The 6,373-nt window shown below is 38.8% G+C and overlaps 1 pseudogene; it reads left to right on the forward strand.

The window, feature by feature from the left end:
- The window catches only part of LOC102244776, a 21,873-nt pseudogene that overhangs the window by 13,900 nt on the left and 1,600 nt on the right, over positions 1–6,373 (forward strand).

Consider the following 6,373-nt stretch of genomic DNA (forward strand, 5'->3'; position numbering starts at 1 on the left):
GAAAAACAAAAAGAAAAAAGAATCCAACAATATGAAGATAGTGTAAGGAGCCTCTGGGACAGCTTCAAGCGTACCAACATCCGAATTATAGGGGTGCCAGAAGATGAGAGAGAGCAAGATATTGAAAACCTATTTGAAGAAATAATGACAGAAAACTTCCCCTACCTGGTGAAAGAAATAGACTTACAAGTCCAGGAAGCACAGAGAACCCCAAACAAAAGGAATCCAAAGAGGACCACACCAAGACACATCATAATTAAAATGCCAAGAGCAAAAGACAAAGAGAGAATCTTAAAAGCAGCAAGAGAAAAAAAGTCAGTTACCTATAAGGGAGTACCCATACGACTGTCAGCTGATTTCTCAACAGAAACTTTGCAGGCCAGAAGGGAGTGGCAAGAAATATTCAAAGTGATGAATAGCAAGAACCTACAACCAAGATTACTTTATCCAGCAAAGCTATCATTCAGAATTGAAGGTCAGATAAAGAGCTTCACAGATAAGAAAAAGCTAAAGGAGTTCATCACCACCAAACCAGCATTATATGAAATGCTGAAAGGTATTCTTTAAGAAGAGGAAGAAGAAAAAGGTAAAGATACAAATTATGAACAGCAAATACATATCTATCAACAAGTGAATCTAAAAATCAAGTGAATAAAAAATCTGATGAACAGAGTAAACTGGTGCATATAATAGAACCAGGGGCATGGAAAAGGAGTGGACTGACAATTCTTGGGGGGAAAGGGGTGTGGGGGTGCAGGAAGAGACTGGACAAAAATCATGCACTTATGGATGAGGACAGTGGGAGGGGTAAGGGCAGAGGGTGGGGTGGGAACTGGGTGACGGAGAGCTATGGGGGGAAAAAGAGGAACAACTGTAATAATCTGAACAATAAAGATTTAATTTTAAAAAAAAAACAACAATAAACCATCCACCCCCCAAAAAATATCTAGGTATTTTAAAATAACAGGATATTGAAATATTAAAGTAAGTTTGCCTCATATGAAGAATCTAGAGGGTGTATTTGAATCTATTAATCAATAAGTCTTGTACTTTATTTGAAATATCTCTTAAAATCTGAATATATTGTTAATCTGAGGAGTGTTAATTACTTACATGTAACCTAAAATAAAGATTTCTAAGGGTTAAGAATCGTAGCTAATTGGAAAGAAATTATGGTTTTAGTGTAATAAAAGGCATGAGGCATAGAAAGAGTTATGAAAATTATAGAATGTTTGTAAAGAAAAGTGTTATAAAGAAGTTATATAAATGACACAGGCCAGTAAACCAGGAATAAGGAAACTGAGATGGTTAAACAGCAATTTGGAGTCTCTAAAGAACACTTAAGAATAAATTATTCAAATTTTGCCAGAGGGTAAGTAGCTTATATCAACCTACTCAGGGAGATAGATAGCAAAAATCCCAAGGACAAATGAAGTTAGAGAATAAACCTCAGGAAAATTTTATACTTAAGGAGCATAGGAAACTTTGTCAAATAAAGAAATAGCAATATTATGCTTTCATTTGTAACTCTAATTGTTATTCTGGAATATTGTGTTTTGCAGGAAGGACAAAATTGCATGCCATTTGGATTATAATAAAATCCATAACTGTGTCATTTTAGAAACAGTCACTGTTTTGTTACAAGGCATTTGAAAAAAAAATATTACATCTTCTGAGGGCTCCATGGAAAGGACTCTGACATTTTCAGATTATCCCCTTTGAACTGGATGAAAATTATTAGAACTCTTAGAGTATCTAGATTAATAGAAGTATTGGCAGGGAAAATCAGAAGAAACAAAAATTATTTATGGGACTAAATGAACTAAAAATAATTATTTAGTTTTTATAACTTTTGTTGAAAGCATTGCTGATTCTTAATCTTTTTGTTTTTCAGACATAAGGAAACTTTGTTTTCTTAAAGCAATTTGGTAAATTATATATATTTCTCCCTGGCTTATCCCTCCAGAATTTGGCAATTTATAATGAGTGAATCATGGCAATATACTTCCTTGCATGAATTCAATAAGACCAGTTCCCAATGGTTGTTTTATTAACCAAGACTTCGACTGGAGTGTCATGTCTAAAAGAATAATGTCTGGACTCTGAATGTTACCAGAAGACTTGAAGCCAATAAGAGTGCCTTGGAGAAATCCTGGTACCTTACTTGGTCACATGGTTCATAGTAATCTTTCCAGATAAGGAACAAAGGTTGCTTTCCTGAGATATAGCAAGGAAGGAACCTCAAGACATTTTGGAAACCTCAAAAACTTGAGGAATTCACTCAAGTCTGCAGGTATTCCAGGCAAGCCTGATGGCAGCTGGGTGGCTCAGCTTCTCTGCCCTGAGGGGCTCATTAAGGTTCAATCATGAAATTCCAGCAAAGCAGATTTTTAAAAAGCCTATATGATCAATTGCTATTCTTATTGTGTTCATGCAAACAATCCGGCCAAATTGAAACCAGACTTAATGCAATAAATAATTTGGTCTTAATTTGGCCCCTTAATAAAAATGAGGGTGCCCTAACCAGTTTGGCTCAGTGGATAGAGCGTCGGCCTGCCGACTCAAGGGTCCCAGGTTCGATTCCGGTCAAGGGCATGTACCTTGGTTGCGGGCACATCCCCAGTGGGGAGTGTGCAGGAGGCAGCTGATCGATGTTTCTAACTCTCTATCCCTCTCCCTTCCTCTCTGTAAAAAATCAATAAAATATATTTTTTTAAAAATGAGGGTGATTTTAGGGAAAAATGATATTTCAATAGGGAATTATTAAAACTGAAATGTGGTGTGTGTTTTTTCCTTCTACCAAACCATTGGTTATAATTCTTGCTGTTCTAACTTTTGAAATTTTTTAACACAGTTTGTCTTCACCATGTTATAAGCCCTACTCGTACACAGGGGATACCAACTGTAGGCAACTCCTTTCCTGTCCAGGCCTCACTGTCCTTCTGACAGAGAGCAAGAATCTCTTGGCTCTGAAAAACACACACACACAAAACTTCCATCTCTCCTCAGCATGAAGTAGCTTCAAAAATGACACTATGCCCATTCTCCATGAAAAAATTCAGAGCCAAGATCCTTAAGGGGCTGTGGTAGATAATTAGACAGACATAAGCAGAACAAGGACAATGGACCAACTGTAGTGAAATGGACAGGACCCTTAGACATGCTTCTCACCACTCCAAATGCTCTGAAGCTGGCAATGGAGGAACCTGTATAGACTCTCTCTCCCTTCCTCTAAGAAAGCCACAAGGTTTTAGAACAGCTAATGAAGATCAGTTAGTATAAAAAGAAAAGGAGGGAATTTGTAGGAAATAGGCCTCTGTGATCCATCTTCAGCATAATCAACTTTTAGAAAAAACTAACAACATGTGACCAGTGAGTTACTAAATTTTCCAGGGCAAATAGGATGTAGGGAAGGGTATAAGAACAAACAACTATGTCATAACCCAACGGTTCTCAACCTGTGGGTCGCAACCCCTTTGGGGGTTGAACAACCCCTTCACAGAGGTCGCCTAAGACCACTGGAAAACACATATATAATTACATATTGTTTTTGTGATTAATCACTATGCTTTAATTATGTTCAATTTGTAACAAAGAAATTGGGGGTCACCACAACATGAGGAACTGTATTAAAGGGTCTCGGCATTAGGAAGGTTGAGAACCACTGTAAGTAACCAGTAGCACATTTTCCAGGAAAATCGGCCTGCCACAACTAGACAAAGCAAAGTGGAGACAACTAGAAAAGGCCTCAGCCCATTTTTTTAAATAACCCAATAGGAGACAATAAGACCTAGGCAACATGGGGAAAACTATTAAACCCATGGTACTCAGCCAATGAGGAACTGGGGGAGGGACTCACGCACATTAGTGATAAATTGCCTGTGATCACTGCTCTGTGTGTGCCTATTCAACTGGATACCTGCTCTTGCAAGACCACATTAAGAGGAAATTTTATTCAGTGCAAACAGCTCGTTTTCACCATTCTTCTGTCTCGGAGTTCGTTATTTGAATTCGGACAGGTAAGCATTTCTTACATTGCATGAAAAAACTCCCACAGAATCTTCAGAGAGAAAAAATTATGAGATGGAGAGTGTATACCCTGAGAAATAACATACATACTAAGAAGGTCTCTTGTTGGCTAACTGGACTCTTTTTTTTTTTTTTTTTTTTTTTTTTTTTTTTTTTTTTTTTTAATAAGAGCCTAGCAACCATGTCTACATAGGAGGCTCTCACTCAAACTGCAGTTCAGGGAGAAGCATGCACTGACTTCCCTGCCTCTGCATTGAATTGCCTGCCTGTACTGTGTTTCTGCCATCTAGCCAGCCCTTATAAAGGAGTGACTGGAATCATATTTCATCCAATAGGACTGAGGTTCTCCCCATCCAATAGGAGATGCACAGCTATATCAACATCTCCACTGACCAATCAGAGCAGTTCCATTCTGATCAATCAGGAAAGCGCCCTTTGGACCAATTAAACTTTGATAATTTGGAGTCCTCAGTTGCATGAGGGCAGACCAATCAGGGACCAGGAAAGAGGACTTCTGTCTATATAAGCCAGCTCCCCTCTGTTCCTGAGAGTGTACTTTCCCTTTCCACTGAAGATTTGAGCTGAAACACCAAAGGAGACCCAGAGCAGAGCAGGCCAGAGCAGACTGGCACAGAATGGAGCAGACCAGAGCAGAATGGAACAGACCAGTGCAGGGCAAATCAGACCAGAGAGGGGCATAATAGGACTGTCTAGCTGCCTGGCCACATGATTGTTTCACAGCCATTCTGTTCTCACAGCCATGCTGTATTACAATTGCACTGTTTTGTAGTGAATACAGTTTCCTTCTTCACTGCACCCTAAATTGGGGATTCCTGTTGGTGTTGAATTGGCACCAATGACCATTGATTGACAAGAGCAACAATATGTTTATTTGAAAGACAGAGATGTGATTAAGATAAAAGGTGCCACTGTAAAAGTTAAATATACACCTGGCCACACTAATGATCAAATGGCTCTATCTTTGGAAGAGGAGATTATGTCCTAGGAGAAGGAACTATATTTGAAGACCTCTTTGATCATATGAACTTCTGAAAAGAATTTGTCAACCGATGGCATCAATTCAAGGAACCCCAATTTGGTGTATGGTGAAGAAGGAAATTTTATTCAGTGCAAACAGCTCAATGGTGATACAGCACAGCTGTGAAAACCACACAACTGTGAGGTTGCCCTAGGTGACACGCAAACACATTTTTTGGTTGATTTTTCTTTGTTAAATGGCATTTAAATATATAAAATAAATATCAAAAATATAAATCTTTGTTTTACTATGGTTGCAAATATCAAAAAATTTCTATATGTGACACGGCACCAGAGTTAAGTTACGGTTTTTCAAAATGCTGACACACCGAGCTCAAAAGGTTCGCCATCACTGCCCTAGGGCCAAGTTCCTTTTCATCTAAGCTGCTCTGCTCTGCACTAGTCTGCCTTTCTGCTCCTGGGCAGGTCTGCTCTAGAGTTGTTTTCTGTGTTTCAGCTCTGTCTGGGGAATCACAGTCTTCAGTCACTGGTGGAAAGGGAAAGAGTTCTCAGAGCCAGAGGGGAGCTGGCTTATATAGACAGAAGTCCCTGTCTGTGGTCCCTGATTGGTCCATCCTCATGCAAATAAGGACTTCAAATCCTTAAGTTTGATTAGCCCATTAGGCACTGTACTGATTGGTCAGAGCTGCACAGCTTCTATTGGATAGGAAAAGCCTCAGTCCTATTGGTTGAAATAGGATTTCAGAATCTCCTTTATATAAGGGCTGGCTCATATGGCAGAATCACAGTGCAGTTCAATATAGAAGCAGGTAGGTGAGTGCAAGCTTCTCTGTGGGGTATAGTTTGAGTGAGAAACCTCTGTGTGGAAATGGCTGCTAGTCTCTGTTTTGTTGTTGTTGTTTTATTTTATTTTGTTTTGTTTAATTTGAGCCCAGTTAGCCTCCAGGAGCCTTCTTATTATATGTCTTCTTTCTCAGGGTTCACTAGTTATTGACATCAAAGCTGATATTATTTATCCAGGACATGACCCAGTAATCCATATTGCTGAAGATAAAATTCTACATTTCTCAGAGAAATATTTGAGAAGAGCAAATTCTTAAGATGTTTTATGATATAATTTTGAAAAATCATTTACATAATGGAACTTGTAAAAATTATTTACAAGTATACTCCTGAATCTACACTAATAAAAGAGAAACATGGTAATTAGCGTATGGCCCCTACCCTTTTCATTGGCTAATCAGTGAGTATATGGAAATTAACTGTCAGCCAAGATGGCAGCCAGCAGCCAGGCAGCTGGAAGTGAACATGAGGCTTGCTTGCTGCAGTGACTGCGGACTCCAAC

The sequence above is a fragment of the Myotis brandtii genome, unplaced genomic scaffold (genome assembly GCF_000412655.1).
Source record: "Myotis brandtii unplaced genomic scaffold, ASM41265v1 scaffold1291, whole genome shotgun sequence".
Taxonomy (NCBI): Eukaryota; Metazoa; Chordata; class Mammalia; order Chiroptera; family Vespertilionidae; genus Myotis; species Myotis brandtii.